The 16,535-nt window shown below is 36.9% G+C and overlaps 1 long non-coding RNA gene across 1 annotated transcript; it reads right to left on the bottom strand.

Annotated features, from left to right (window-relative positions):
• Positions 1–2,615: 2,615 nt before the first annotated feature.
• Positions 2,616–5,131, bottom strand: LOC131644420 (uncharacterized). The gene is made up of 2 exons (XR_009296445.1): positions 4,863–5,131; positions 2,616–2,915 (listed from the first exon to the last, which is right to left on the bottom strand). It is a non-coding gene; the product is annotated as an uncharacterized LOC131644420 (long non-coding RNA).
• Positions 5,132–16,535: the final 11,404 nt, after the last annotated feature.

The following is a 16,535-nucleotide window of genomic DNA, read 5'->3' as shown; positions in this document are numbered from 1 at the left end:
CCAAAATGCTAAACATCAACTCATTAATATTTTTAATACTAAAAAATATTAAAATCTTCAATTAAATATCGATCAGCCATCTCGAACTAATACCGACTAAATCGTCCCAAAATGCGAAAATTTCAATAAACATCTCAATAAATAAATAATATTATTCTTAATATTATTCTTCCGACTATCTGACTAAATCCAACTTTAACTTAATAAATCCAAATACGCCTCTTAAAATAATACCGACCATCCAATTTCGACTAAATCCAATATTTAAATACTTTAATAATTTAATTAACCAATTAATTAAATTCGGGGCGTTACAACTCTCCCCCACTTAGAATATTTTCGTCCTCGAAAATTCACCCAACACAACCATCCCTAACATCGCGTCCTCGTCCGACTTTCTTATTCTCAAGTTGCGCTTGACAACACTCCGACTATCACTATTCTGATATATCTATATCTCAACACGACTTGAATCCAAAACTCATACGTCAATCTCAAAATTATCCTTGCAACATAATCGTTTCTAACTTGCTAACCATTTCAGCAATATCTTGGAACAACATCTTACGACATAGCAACAACCTTCACTCGGTATACTTGACGATACAACATTGCTTCCTTATCGCAACAACATACTCAACACCGATACACATATACAATCTTTATTTCCATACGAAGCACCAACTACCACACTCAAATCCAATACATGCTTGCTAGTCGTGCAACACCTTCGCGGCATAACCGTTAGTAACTCACTAACCATTCAACAACATCCTGAAACATTAACTTATAAGAACATCCTATTTCACTCAATACTGTTCACAAGAAAACACAACACTCTGACACATCACGCTTCAGCTGCGCGACTCTGATAATTCGCCTTCATTCACTGTCCTTTATTAGAGTTTCTATCAACTTATACGATTCACAAGCTCCAACCAAGTTTTAGTCTCTTTTTAGAATCCATCACTTCATGCACCATTAAGACAGTAAGATAAGTCTGTAACATCCAATACAAATTCGTCTACTATCAACAAGAGATTAAGGGTGATCAAGTCCTTAATTTGTCAATAGACAGTCGACAATCATAATGGAGTATAACCATCATTACCAACTATAACAACGTTCCTTTAGAAATTGAACTGACGCCACCAAAATACCATGCTTCAACAACTTGCAAAAACTATCCGAACCTGTTAACAATGACGTCTTCAGCTACTTACTGAAACACCTCTGACGATACATTAGAATAAAATTTCTTCCCACCAATATCAACACTTCTTATAATTGAAATCATACTCATCTCTGCGCATTTTTGACTCTTACTCGTGATCCATAACGTTTCAACAACTTTGACAGCTTCTACCACAATTCCAATCACTTATCAATAATCCTACAGCAAGGCCTACAACAATACTTCACTTAATTGTTGTTCCTTCGTCAACAGCTTACACAGGACTACTTACACAACAACATGCTCGGCTTAACTTTGTTTCGTACAATTGCGGAAATAACCGTTTATATTCAACATGCTTCACTTCTACTATATCCATAACACTCCTATAAGGTAGAGTATAGTCTCACCTCTTCTTAGGCTCAAACGGTACGTCAATCCGACACTCGAAGCTCAAGATACAATTCTCCGACGTTATCCGAAATACAAACATCAACGTTATGCTGCGATAATCCTTGCGATATCTCTAAAACTCTTTAATTGACACACTTGATCTTAAAATTGCTCCTCATCAAACCTTCGAATTGCTTCTTCAATTCACTCATCTCTGACGCTAACGTCCTCGCGATACCAACGCACAAGTTTGTTTTCCAAAGACAAGCGTAACCGCTAACTTCACATCTTTCCAACACCATCTTGTCACAAATAAATCTACTTACAGTTGTGGCATCCATTCTTGTATTAAAATTCACCATGTTATCTTTCCGACGCTTCAAATCGGATATCTGACAATCACTTATGCGAGTCCCACATAAAGTCCACCGCAACTTCATCACTCTATCATTTTTCCAACACTGGTACCTTTCACATGGCTAATCGCACTGACAACTTCATAGTTCATCCACAATGCTGAACACAACAACTTTCTAAATTCCATCTTCCAGGATTTATTCTTGGTACTTAACTGTTACCTCCCGAAACATCATGAGTTTGCACCATACTTGCAGATCAACAACTGCTACACTGTTCCTCATCCTTCGAAGAGTAAACGTCAATAATTATTGATCATTCTCCTTCTACAGACGCTCCAAGCTTGTTAAACAACCAAAACCTTGAATCCATGTCAACAAGCTCCAACAATACATGCACTGTCTCCTTAAGCAATACATTCTGCCAATAACTTACAACCGAATCATAACCGAGAAGCACAGCTTCTCCCCCACTTTGCTCAAACTACTTCCTGCAACAAAACAAATAAGTACCAACAGTGTTTCACACGTGTCGCGTACTAAAGAATAAAACACTAACAGAATTCAACTGTCACATAACTCAACTGACTCGACGACTTGGCCGGACGGACCGACCTGCTCTGATACCACTAATGTAACACCCCAAATTCTACCCGAAAATTATAATGCATAAAATATCAGAGTATTTAAAATTTTCAAACAACACATTGGAGTATCACATATCAACTTAAAACTTCAACTTGTATGTCATTTAACAATGATACATAGCATTCGAATAACAGTCAACTATCAGCTTTATTCAACTCAAACAACTTAGAAGTATAACAAGTACTTCATATTATTCAACTTATATTCAATGGTTATAATAACAACAAATAAAACATTAACAACATAGAACAACAATGTAAACAACCCCCCCGAGTGCTACGTATCAGAGCGACACACCAACAGGACTCGATGAAGCGACAATTTCCAAAGCTATACTTGAGTACCTGCCCATTTCCCATGGTAGGGGAAACATCAGCAGCAAGGGTGAGATATCAAACTATATAAATAGGATCATGATAAATCATATATTAGGTAAAGAATATAAATGAATCACCGCCTCACACAACATCAACTTAAACAGCACAAAGAACATCATCAATGAATAGTCATGATATCAACATATAAACATATTCGACAAGTCATCATATAAGCATCATCAACAAGTCAACACATAAGCATCTTCTACAAGTAAACATATAAGCATCTTCAACAAGTCAGCATATAAGAGTCATTATTAATATATAAGCATTTTCAACAAGTCAACATATAAGCATCTATATCATCATCTAAGCAACGCAATGCATAATCAACAACTCCAACCAACAACAACGGACAACGACTCAAATGTGACTCAACTGTGCATATGCATGTGGTACCAATCGGAGCTTCAGCCCCCGTCACCAATTGCCATTTAGGCCGTCATGTTTGCCATAGTTTTCAGGCCGTCATGTTTGCCATAGTTTTCAGGCCGTCACAGAGTATGCATATGAAATGTGACTCGACAAACAAGACAATACGGCATACTCATCACAATCACATATCGTCACGAGGCATAAGCCTATATCATAATCAATTACCATCTATACGAGGTAATTCACGTCATCATAATATTTCATCGTCACTTAGTCACAAAATCATCATCACAAAATCATCATCACAAATATATTACAAATCATCAAGATTATTACAATTATCATCACGTTTCGTCACATCGGCACAATTACTCAATTTCACATATTAACAAAGTCATCCAAATCCAAACCACAATTTTCAATCAATTCGTAAGATAATCTCAACATGCTAATTTATCAAGTAAACTGAATCAACTTCCAATTATCAACTAATTCAATTAGACATAATATTATTTATCAAGACAACATCATTAGCATAGTAATATATTATTCTCAACATAAATATTCAACCAAATCACGATTACGGTCAAATTCTCAAGATACCGTAATTTACCGATAAACCGAATAATTTATCCAAGTCTAAGTATATTCCAATTAATTCTACTATTTAATTTAATCAACCGATTAATGTCACACTATATTAATTCCAATTCCATTATATTCTATTCCTAAAATTTGTGTCAATTTCCATCACAAAACCAACATTTGGGTATAAAGAAGATTTAAATCAACACAATTTCGGTCGACTCGTAAAATATCAAAATTTCAACAAAATAACACCACGACGTTAATCTACTAATTAAACTTAGCTACCACGTAAATTTGCATTAAATTCCGGACAACTAATTATACCGCTTAGTTCGGCTATTTCGATCAAACATGACTATTTTGCATTTTATTAATTCTATATTGCACACTTCATATCCTACTCTTTCTAATTATATTCCATATCATTATGATTCATTTCTATCATTATATATATGTATATTAAGTAACAGTAGGAGACATGGAAATAATTAATAGAACATAAATATTGTAGCAGCAAGCAACAAAGTAGCAGAATGCCACGGGAAAAGCTGGAAACTAAAATAATGGTAGCTTCATGGTGTGTTTTCATTTCCATTATATGCACTTATATATATATTACTTGATGTAGTATCATGGAGTTAAGAACAGAACATATGCACCTAATGAAATATAAAAGAATACGACTTAACCCGATGCTGGTCATCAAGCAGGCTAGTGATGACAGACGTCACGGCCTCTAAGCGCCGGTTTTCATAGCTTTCCAATCACGCACAAATGCCCAATATTTCACATAATTTCATTTTCAATGTACATCAACATTAAATTATGAGAATGAATTGCAATTTCAACCATGACAGCAAAGAAATTCAATCCAACAAAATGACCAATCTATACCCTAACCCACATACAATCCATCATATTCCCATTTAGGTAGAAAGAATCCCCCCTTACCTTAGATTGAGTGTAGCTCTAAGAAGATTCAATAGAAAATTGGAGAAAAATGACACTTTAGAGCAACATTTTGGGTCTCCTTCTTCTCCTCTTCACAACCCTAACCCCCTTTCTCTATTTCTTCTTCTTCTTTCACGGTTTCTCTTTCTTTGCTATGCTATCACTTTTTCCAAAAAGACAAGTAACACCACCACTTAATTACTACTACTTAATAATGGGCCTAATAAAATACATCCTTAACACTTAAAAATACCATAATATAAGCCCAATATAATTAATACACTTAATGTAAAAATAATACTTCCACTTAAATATCATTAAAATAAAATCCGATTATCTTAATATACTGATTTATTACTCAATGTCTCATATTTCCGGTCTAATCCTAATTACTCGGAAAATTCCCAAAATGCTAAACATCAACTCATTAATATTTTTAATACTAAAAAATATTAAAATCTTCAATTAAATATCGATCAGCCATCTCGAACTAATACCGACTAAATCGTCCCAAAATGCGAAAATTTCAATAAACATCTCAATAAATAAATAATATTATTCTTAATATTATTCTTCCGACTATCTGACTAAATCCAACTTTAACTTAATAAATCCAAATACGCCTCTTAAAATAATACCGACCATCCAATTTCGACTAAATCCAATATTTAAATACTTTAATAATTTAATTAACCAATTAATTAAATTCGGGGCGTTACACTGATTCAATTACAATTGTGTAGTGTTTTGAACTTCTGGAGGTAATTTGCTTTCAAAGCTTGTTTCATGTGTATATTCTGAGTTTGCAGGTAGAAGAGGAGTATTTGACTTAGTTACTGTATTGAACCACTTGAGAAAAACTTTTTGAAAAACCTGTTGCATGATTGTCGGTAAACTTTGCTGGAGGTAAGTAATTTTGTTTAGGGACAAACAAAACTCTAAGTTGGGGAGAGTTTGTTAGGAGTAAATTAATGGTAAATTCATGTGTTAATATAAGTGATTTCTTCTCTAAACTAATGCAAATTGTGATAAATCCATAGGTTTTTATTAAGAATTGAACTGAACAAGTTTAGTTCGTGCGTAAAGAAAATCGAATCACTTGTGGGTATTATTGATGCAGGTTTAGAGTTGAACTGAAGATTTAGGAAAACATGAAGAGGAAAGGAAGCTGGAAGTCTCAAAGGCAGAAGAAAAAGATGGAAATTGCAAAGGGCGCGCCGCGGAAGTCCTGTGAGGCGGCGCGAAAATATCTCTGTTTGTGAGCGCGCCGCGGGAGTTCTAGTCAGCGCCGCGCCAAAGTTTCTGTTTGTGAGCGCGCCACGCCAGTCCGATGCCGCGCCGCGGCCTCGGCGTTAAAAGCCCAAAACTTCTATTTAAAAGCCCTAGCTTCCAAGAGAAAAAATAACTTGGGCAAGAGCGAAATTAGGAGAGGAATCTGAAGGTGCAGCCACAATTATCAATTGAAGACCAATTCTCTATCAAGCGAAGACATTCCTTTGATGAAGATGAATTCTTCCATTAATCTTTGTGTGTTCTTCATGTCCATGGAGAGCTAAATCCCTCTTGTTGAGTCTAAGGTAGTAGTTAACCTATGAATATACAATACCATTGATTAATTCCTGTGAACAATTATTTGAATTCATTATCAATAAGAAACCTTGTTTTTATTCTTAAATTATCGTTGAATCTTTGATCGAAAGAAAGGATTTAACTTTTGCCCTAGGTTACTATATTGATTCAATTGCAATTTGCAGAGATGGAATTGTAATTGGGTTTTCATAATTATCGTTCTTAATTACTATTATCGTTATTGATATTTGGAGAGATCGAATCTCATACCGGTAAAAGTTATCTAATTTGATTTGCAGACATGGAATCTTATTTGTGGATAAGTGAAGATAATGATTCAAAGGATTGTTCTATTGTGAATTAATTAATAATTGTATAGGATTAGGTTGATGAACCCTAAAGGCTCAACATCTTTCTTTAATTGTTAACACAAAGTCCTTTACTTGCTGTTATTTTATTATTTGCTTTTGATATTAGAAGTATAAAACAAACCAAACTCAATTTTCCTAACTCAAAATAAACAACTATAGAACGGCAGTGATATTAACCAATCCATGTGGATACGATATATTACCGAAAATATTTACCCAAAAATACTTTCAACATACACTCAGCATCTATCTCCCCCTTTGTCAACATCAAAAAGAGATACAACGAAAATAGAAGAGTAACGAGAGAACCATAGATAAAATGCTAGCATTCATAAAAGGTAGTCAGTTATAGCATGAGAGTCAAATGAGCAAGAGCGATATATGTATGAAGTCACTATAAGCATGTTAATTGATAGCATATTATAGTATCAATAATATTTTTGGAAGTGAACAACAATAACGTTACCGCTTTCTCAACTTTAATGGCAGCCTTTAATCAATGTGGAATGACGCCTGGCTAGATGATGAACTAACTTTACGCTAAGAAAAATGTTAGCAAGAGAGAACATATATATATATATATATATATATATATATATATATATATATATATAAAGTAAAGGAATAATATTAAGATAGAACAAACGTAATTGGCCCAAATTAGAGATATCGAGTATCCCTAATTCCCTACGAATGTTGAAGTGTTGCTCCGTTGCTAGAGGTTTGGTGAATATGTCAGCTAGTTGCTTCTTGCTTTCTACATGTTCAAATGTAACGTCTCCTTTTTCTACATGATCTCGTAGAAAGTGATGTCTTATTTCAATATGCTTGGTACGTGAGTGTAAGACAGGATTTTTACTCAAGTTTATGGCACTTGTGTTATCGCACATGATAGGTATGCGATCAAGCTTAATACCAAAGTCAAGAAGTTGTTGCTTGAGCGATAATATTTGTGCACAGCAGCTTCCAGCAGCTACATATTCTGCTTCAGCAGTAGATAATGCAACCGATACTTGTTTCTTGCTATGCCAACTTATCAATGAATTTGAGAATAGATGACACGTTCCACTTGTGCTTTTTCTATCGGATTTGCAGCCAGCAAAATCTGAATCTGAGAATCCTACCAAATGACACTCATTTCCCTTTGGATACCATAGGCCATATGTAGTAGTTCCACGTAAGTATCGCAGAATTCTTTTGACGGCTTTCAAGTGAGATTCTTTTGGACAAGATTGATATCTTGCACACATACACACACTAAACATGATGTCTGGTCTTGAGGCAGTAAGATACAATAGTGAACCTATCATACCTCGGTATAATTTTACGTCAACCTCTTTACCTTTCTCATCTTTGTCTAGATTGGTATTTGTTGCCATAGGTGTGTCAATTTCTTCTGCTTCACTCATTCCAAATCTTTTGAGCAGCTCCGTACAGTATTTAGTTTGATTCACAAACGTTCCATGACTGAGTTGCTTGATTTGTAGGCCAAGGAAGAAATTTAGCTCACCCATGAGACTCATCTCAAATTCCCTCTGCATAAGCCTTTGAGTGTGTTGTAACGCCCCTTGAGATGTCTCCTATTATATTGTCAATTGGATGGTCTTTCACGTTTGTCCAGGCCTTGGGAAGTTCTTCATTGTTTGAGATGCTTTCTTTTTCATTTTCATTGTGAGACTCATCTTTCTCTTTCTCAGCATCTTTCTTTACAACACTTTCATCCTCATCTTCCTTATCCTTGACAATATCTTCAGTGGATGGACCTGCACCATTAAATGAAAGACCTTTCTCGACATATTTTGCATAAGATTCATCAAAAGAACACATGAACTGACTCTTCAACAATAAGTAGTAACTGAATTGAGAGAACCTATATGCCTATATGCCTTACTAGATTGAGAGTAACCCAAAAAAAAATATGCCTTCGTCCAAGTTTTAGCATATAAATGTGGTTTACTCATGTGCCATTAAACATGATCTCTCTTTTCTTAATATGTTCTATTGTGCAGCCAGAATTTGTAAAAGTTGCTTTGAAGTCTTTGTCGCACAATTGATTAATACTTAGGAGATTATGTTTAAGACCTTCTACTAGTAACACATCAGTTATAGTTGTGGTAGATGGGTTACCTACACTTCCTTTACCAAGTATAGCTCCCCGATTGTTGTCTCCATAGGTGACATACCCCTTTTTCTTTGTGTGGAACTCAACAAAGAGTGATATGTCTCCCGTCATGTGTCTTGAACATCTGCTATCAAGGAACCACAACCTTTCGGCAATGTCAAGACACTTTTCCTGCAAAATTAATTTAGAGTGGAAGGTCCCCAATCTTCATTGGGTCCTAGGTGGTGAGTACATAAATTGTTGCACTTAGCCAACCATTGAAATACTCCTTTAGGAACTAAAATCCTCCTAAATTTGCATTTTTCAATGGTATGACCCTTTTTGCAACAATAATGACAGGTAATATGATGAGAATATGGTGTTTTGCTAGTTGATACTTTTGGTACAAAAGTGTATTTACTATATAAAGGAGTATACGATCTTTTGAACTTATTAGGATCAACCGCAAAAGTTACTTTTGGTTGTAGAGCCTTATCTAACTTGGCCTTTAGATCTCTTACTTCTTTTTGTCAAATATGACATGTCTCACAACCAAACCATGATGTAGGATCTATCTCAACTTTGTCCTTTTGAATATCTAGCATAGATTGTTTTAAAGCTTCCATGTCCTTTTCGGTCTTCTCAACTTTTGATTCAAGATATGAAAAAAATTTCTTATTTGAGGCCAAAAGTTTGAAAGCTTCAATTGCATCTCTATGTAGTTCTTCAAAAGCTAATTTTAATTGAGCATGAGATATCTTATCTACAAGTTCAGGTTTAAGATGACTTACACGTTTCTTTTTCTTGTGTTGATGAGCCGTAAGACATAAGTTTGCTGATTCTTCTTCATCGCTTGATGAGTTTTCACTTGAGGAATCACTTTCCCATGCTATATAAGCTCTTCTAGACTTGTTGTGACTTTTGCTTTGATTCTTGTCTTTCTCCTTATTGAGATATGGACAATCCGGTTTATAATGACCATCTTTGCCGCAATTGAAACAAGGACCTTTGGATTTTCTTTTATTATCATCGTCTGGTTTAGACTTGTCGAATTGCTTCCTATGATTAATCAAGTTTTTACCGGAGTGTTTTGCTCCATTTTTCTTTATGTACTTGTTGTATCTTCGCACGAACAGTCTCATTTCCTCATCATCGGAGTCTTCGTCATCACTTGTATCACTAACCTCTAGCTCTTGTCTTGAGGTCTTGGATCTTGAAGCCTTTAGAGCTATTGACTTCTTCTCTACCTCTTTCTCCATGTTCTTCTCTTTCTTTGCCCTTTTCTCATGCATGTCAAGGCATTTAAGGTGTTGTTCATGTTCCTCTAGTTTGCCAAAGAGAGTAGTAATGTCTAAAGTGTTTAGATCATTTGCTTCCTTAATTGCTGTAACTTTGGGTTCCCATTCCCTGTTCAAACATCTTAAGATTTTGTTAGTAGCAACTGCATTGGAAACAGGTCTATCAAGAGAATTTAAACGATTTTTCAAGTGAACGAATGTCTTCTGCATGTTTTCGATGGATTCACCATCTTCCATGTGGAAGAGTTCAAATTCTTGAGTTAACGTATTGATTCTAGCTAGCTTGACATCATCAGTTCCCTCGTGGGCAACTTGCAATGTGTCCCACATAGCCTTAGCGGATCTACAATGGGAAACGCGATAGTATTCATCAACTCCTAGAGCTGAGATTAGAATGTTTCTCGCTTTCCAATCGTATCCGTATCTCTTTTCATCTTCAGCATCCCAAGTGTTTTCTGGTTTTGGAACAACTGCACCAGCTGCATTTGTCATGGTGATTTGAAAGGGACCATTGACAATAGCTGTCCAGATGTTCCTATCAATTGCATTGATGTGGACACACATACAATCCTTCCAATAGCCATAGTTTTCACCGTTGAAAACTGGAGCTCTATTGTGAGCCCCTTTAGGTCCGGAAGCCATCTTTCCAATAAGTGTTTCACGTAGCACGGAATAAACCAGAGCTCTTGATGCCACTTGTTAGACGCTGGCCTTAGGATCTAGAGGGGGGGTGAATAGATCGTTCACAGTTTTACGGATTTAAACGACTTTTCAGCGGAAGTGATTCTGAATCGACTCGCGTCTATTCCGAACCACTATCGAAATGATTATATATGTGTTTAAAAAACCAGTCAAAGACTTGAGTTGAATGATAAGAGTATATGTTGCAGAATCAAAGCGTTTCTCTTATTGAAAATCAGATTAACTTTTTGTATGATGGACAATGTTTGCAATGCAGTAAGAGTGATAGAAACAAATATACAAACACTTGGTGATAATGATCAAATTGAAGGTAATTCAATGTGTGGTGGATTGTGATGTTTATGTAAGTACTTAATTCACAATCTTAACACTCGAATCGTTGATCAATTTGCTATTATAACCAAATATGAACAGAATGTAAATGAAAAGGTAAAAGCGACAAGAACACGATATTTGTTTAGGCAGTTCGTCGATCGTCCTCGCTACGACTACGTCTGCCCCCAATTCCAAATTGAAATTGGGTAATCTTTCATTAATGTTGAAAGTAGTATATACAAAGAAGATAACAAAGCGATAAACGATAAACCAATTATGTCGATCCTTTGAATCTTCTTCCCCCTTAATCTTGAGTCAGATCAAGGTTATCCAAGAGCTTCACTTTGATTCCCTTCTGCAGTGTCTTGATTCCTTGAACTCCCCGTTCCTCAATCGTTACACTCAGCCGAATCCTCAATGAACGCCTCTTGATAAAAACCCCCAAGAACCACCCGTCGTGGAGGACAAAACCCGCAGATTTTATTCACCAACAAACCCCACAAACCTTCACCCACTAGGAATCTTCAATTCCGTTCCATGGACGTTATCGAACTCATCACTAACCCGCAACGCAAGAATGATTATGTGTAATTGTGTTGGAGATGATGAAGAACGAAGATGAGAAGCGTTTGTGTATCTTTCAGTCGTTGGTGTTGTTTTGAATAATGAACCTTTGATAATATATATGATTGCATAACAGTTGGAACCAAGAATAACTGTATTTTGGACTTTCTTGATCAGTTAGGTCGACCTCTTGTAGGGGTTAGGTCGACCTAGCAGTGCTTGCTGAAGTTTGCTCCCAGTTAGGTCGACCTGTTGAAGGAGTAGGTCGACCAGAATCCTCTTCTGATGCGTTCTGGGAACATTTTCTCAGATTAGGTCGACCTAGTTGTTATGTAGGTCGACCTAGCAGACTGATATGAAGATTTCATCATTTTACGTCGACCTAAATGGTCTGTGAGTCGACCTAGCAGCAGTATATGGCTTTTTCTTCATTTTAGGTCGACCTGGGTTGACAGTAGGTCGACCTAATTGCTGATTTTCTGCATTTTTCTTGTTCAGCTTGTGTTGAGTCGACCTTTATGCATAGTAGATCATCCTGTGCTTTCATGAGTGATTAAATGCTTTGCTTTTCCGATTCCTCCTTGTTGTTTGGATGCTCATTTGAGTTTGCCATAAATCAAAAACATCTTAGAGTGTAATCTTGTATTCACACCTTTAACAAGTGTTGCAATGCTTGAGAGATTGGCATATTGATTTTAGTGAAATTCCTTCTCGGTGCGTCGGGTCGACGCGTATACTTCGGCGATTGATCTTTTTGAGGTGCAGATGCAGAGATCAAGACAGCCCCTATAGATTGGTGATGTTCACTTTTGCGACTTTTCTGATTTTGCATTGTATTGACCTCATTTTTCCCACCAATGGGTCTCTTTGCAGTACCAGAGGAAGAACCTACTTGAATTTTTCCATTTCGAATGCCACTTTCGACACGCTCTCCAGTCAGTATCAGGTCAGTGAAACCTGATGATGAGCTTCCCAGCAAATGACTATAGAACGGGCCAGTTAAAGTGCCCATGAACATGTCAACTAGCTCGCGATCAGATAAGGGTGGTTGAACCCTTCCAGCTAGATCTCTCCACTTTTGCGCATATTCTTTGAAACTTTCTTTTGGTGCCATGGTCATGCCTCGTAATTGAGTATGAGTTGGTGCAAGGTCAGCATTGTATTGATACTGTTTATAGAAAGCAGCAGCCAGGTCTCCCCAGGTGTGAACTTTTGTACTTTCCAGTTGGTAGTACCATTCGAGTTGAGTACCTGACAGACTTTCCTGGAAAAAATGAATCCATAATTTGTTATCTGCCGTATGAGGTAATATCTTCCTCACATAGGACCTTAGATGCAACTTTGGGCAAGAGACTCCATCATACTTTGCAAAGACAGGAACTTTGAACTTTGGAGGGATAACAATATCTGAGACAAGTCCAAGGTCGTCGAAGTCTAAACCAGGTATTTTCTGTATCTCCATGGCTTTCATGCGTTCTTCCAACTGCTGGTATTTATCATCACCCTCTTCGTCTTCGGAATGATAATCTTCTTCGTCAGGTTTGGCAGAACCCTGATTACTGTGATTGTCCCCTTGGTCATCTTCACCGACCTCTTCAGGGATTGGCGCATTTTTAGGCCTCCTGGCTGGGATTTTGACTTTTCACACGAGGTGGCTCAAACCTACAGATCCCTTGGGCTTTTTCTTTTTCTTGATCATCGGGGCTTTCAGTTCCTGTTGCCCTTTTGCTAGCTCCAGAATTGCTACTTGAACTTGGGCATTTTGTACTTCAAGATTTTTGATGCTTGCTTCAGATTCCATCCTTTCTAACTGTAATAAACAGTGAGAAGATGAGAAATCCGTTATGCGAACCTGTTATGCAATGTTTATGAATGAGATGCATATGCAATGTTTTCAAGGATCTTAGAGTTTAGATTTGTTAAAAAGAAAGAAAAAAACAAACATTTATTAGTCAAACATTTTATTTCTTCTTTTTTTTTTTTCTTTTTCTCTTTTTTCTTTGCCTCATTCGGGCTTACAAAACAGAAAATAAAGAAAGTGAAGGATCCCTCAGGTCTCCCATGGACGCTTTCTCTTTGCACCCAGGAATGTGTTGATCTGCTGTTCTTCTTGGAGTTGTTTGGTGAGCTCCAACACTTTTCCCTCATAGTCTTGACAGTATGCTTTGAAGGTGTCTCTTTCCTCTTTTAGCTGAACCCAAGATTTCTGCAACTCTTCCAGGTCAGTTGGCATGTCCGGATGTAGAATAACTCGAGGTTCCTCCCCTTCGACTCCTGGTTCAATAGTCATAGGTAGGATAGTGGGATATGGCATGATTAACTTTTGTGCACGGGCACGCACCCATTTGAGGTAAGGTTCCATGGGAATTGAATTCCACTGTCCTAAAGTCTTGCTTTCTACTTTGTAGACACTGCCCCAAGCATGTATAAACCTTCGTCGATACCTTTGGGAATCATCTTCGTAGTCGAACACAATGCCACGGATAATCATGTCATGAGGACCGTTACTTCGTGCATATCCGAATTGGCGTAAAGCTAAAGAGGGATTGTAGGTGATGCCTCCCTTAATGCCAAGGAGTGGCACATTAGGGTACTCCCCATAATGGTCAATAAGAGTGATGTATCTTTGAAAGAAGTTGTTCCACCGGATATCTGAATGAGATAAAGACATGATTCTACGAGACCATTGCATCCTTTGTTCGTTTCTCAACACTGATCAGGGAAGGTGTAAGGTAAACCATCTAGCCAGTATTGGTACACAACACATAAGAGTTCCTCGTTTTTTCATGGTACGAGTGTGTAGAGAATGTAGGATGTCTCCCAGCAAAGTAGGCACCGGATTGCGGGTTAAGAAAATGTTGATAGCATGCACACTTATGAAATGGTCGGGATTAGGGAATAAAACCAACCCATAAATCAAAAGAGCCACAACTTCTTCAAAAGCTAGGTAACTTCTGTTTTTTAGTAGTAATCGAGCCTTTTCCATTAAGAACTTAGCAAGCAAACCCTCGACTCCACTCTTTGTTTCCCAATTGGACTCGATTTCTGACTTTCGCAAATGTAAGGCAGCAGCAATGATTTCTGGCTTTGGAATCTTTTCTAAACCAGTGAAAGGTAATCGATCTCGAACAGGTAACCCAATCAGTTCAGAGAACTCTTCCAAAGTGGGTACTAACTGGTAATCAGGAAATGTAAAACAATGATGTTCGGGATCAAAGAATTGGAACAAAACCCGTATCATGTCTTCTTCAAATTTTGAGGTAACCAAATGGAGTAGGTGACCATGCTTTTCAGTGAATTGAGCATTTCCGGGAAATTCTGATATTAAGTCCTTGAGCTCAGATGGTACTGTTGAGATGTTGATTCGGACATAATCTCTGGTAGCGGGAGCCATTGCCTGAAACAACAAAGGTAAACTCTTTGATCCTTGAAATGATTAGTGAAAAATGATATGCTTATGATGCTTATGATGTCATGATGTCAAACATGTGGCACACAAACAAATCAAACAATAGCCTTAGGTTCAAAGGCTTGCATGAGTTTGATAGGTGATACCCTCCCCACTGAAGTTGAGTTGGTTAAAACCTGTCTTAGAATAGTATTCGGGTTCTATGATCCTTGGAGACAATATCTTAATACGGCACTCGGGCGGCCGATCAAAATATTTCTCGAGGATAACTAACTTCGATCAATTTCAATGCTAGCCACTTAATAGGCCACAAGTCAAGTTCAACTAAAAGGTTCTAAGACAAATTAGTGTTTAATGACATTTCGGAAGCCTAACATACTCCTTGATCGTTTTCAAGGGACATCAGTATAAACCAAAGTGTCGCACTAACGGTGACTACAAGATCAACCGTATCGGTACATGCCGTACAGTTTCCTTGGTCTATTGTCACATACTTAAGGTATCTCGAGATTCGGGTTAGAATCTTTTACACAAGTAAATACCCAAACAAACCTTTGAAAGATAAAGCAAACAAGACAAGCAATTGAAAACATCGAAATGGCCTAATCTCTAAGGTAATCCCTTTCTGAAAACATTTTGTTTTTGAAGTCCCCAGCAGAGTCGCCAGTTCTGTCGCCCTCGGTTTTGTGAGACGCAAACTGACTCTTCTTTTGCTTTTTGAGTTGTGAAAATCAGAGAGTCGCCACCGACTTTTATTTTATCCAATTAAGGAAAGGTTTATAAAAGAAACAGAAAAAGACCTTTAAGAGATTTTGGGTAAGGGGATAGGTTATACAAAGGGAAGGTGTTAGCACCCTTTGTATCCATGGTTATCCATGGGCTCTTAGTTGCTTGGCTCACTTCTTTGAATCGTTTGTCTTGCCTTTAAATGCTTGTATGTGGTTTTAAAATACCTTTGCAAATTAACTTTGTAATGATCCTTGTGCGGATGTATACAAAGTGTTTTGTTTTTCGAAAGATGTTTTCAAAAAAGATCTTTAACTTCGTAATGATCCTTGTTTGGATATATACCAAGTATTGTCTTTTTTGAAAGTTTTGTTTTGAAAAACGGTGAATATGTGAGACATTTGTTGTTTTGATTTGAGCAAGAAATTATGAGGTCTATCCTACATTTATAAGGTCTTTTCCTAATTCTTTTAGAAAATTCTCCTTTTATCAGATGTAAACAAAAGTTTGAATTCGTATTTGAAACAGTAGAATTTGATTTTTGATTTTGTAAAGAGTAAAAGAGGGATTACCCTAATGTAGCAACCTGCCTAAAAATTTATAGTTTAGAGAGTCGCC

This window comes from Vicia villosa, linkage group LG1 (genome assembly GCF_029867415.1).
Source record: "Vicia villosa cultivar HV-30 ecotype Madison, WI linkage group LG1, Vvil1.0, whole genome shotgun sequence".
Lineage (NCBI taxonomy): Eukaryota > Viridiplantae > Streptophyta > Magnoliopsida > Fabales > Fabaceae > Vicia > Vicia villosa.
The sequence above is the reverse complement of the archived record's forward strand: the minus strand, read 5'-3'. Positions and strand labels throughout refer to the sequence as shown.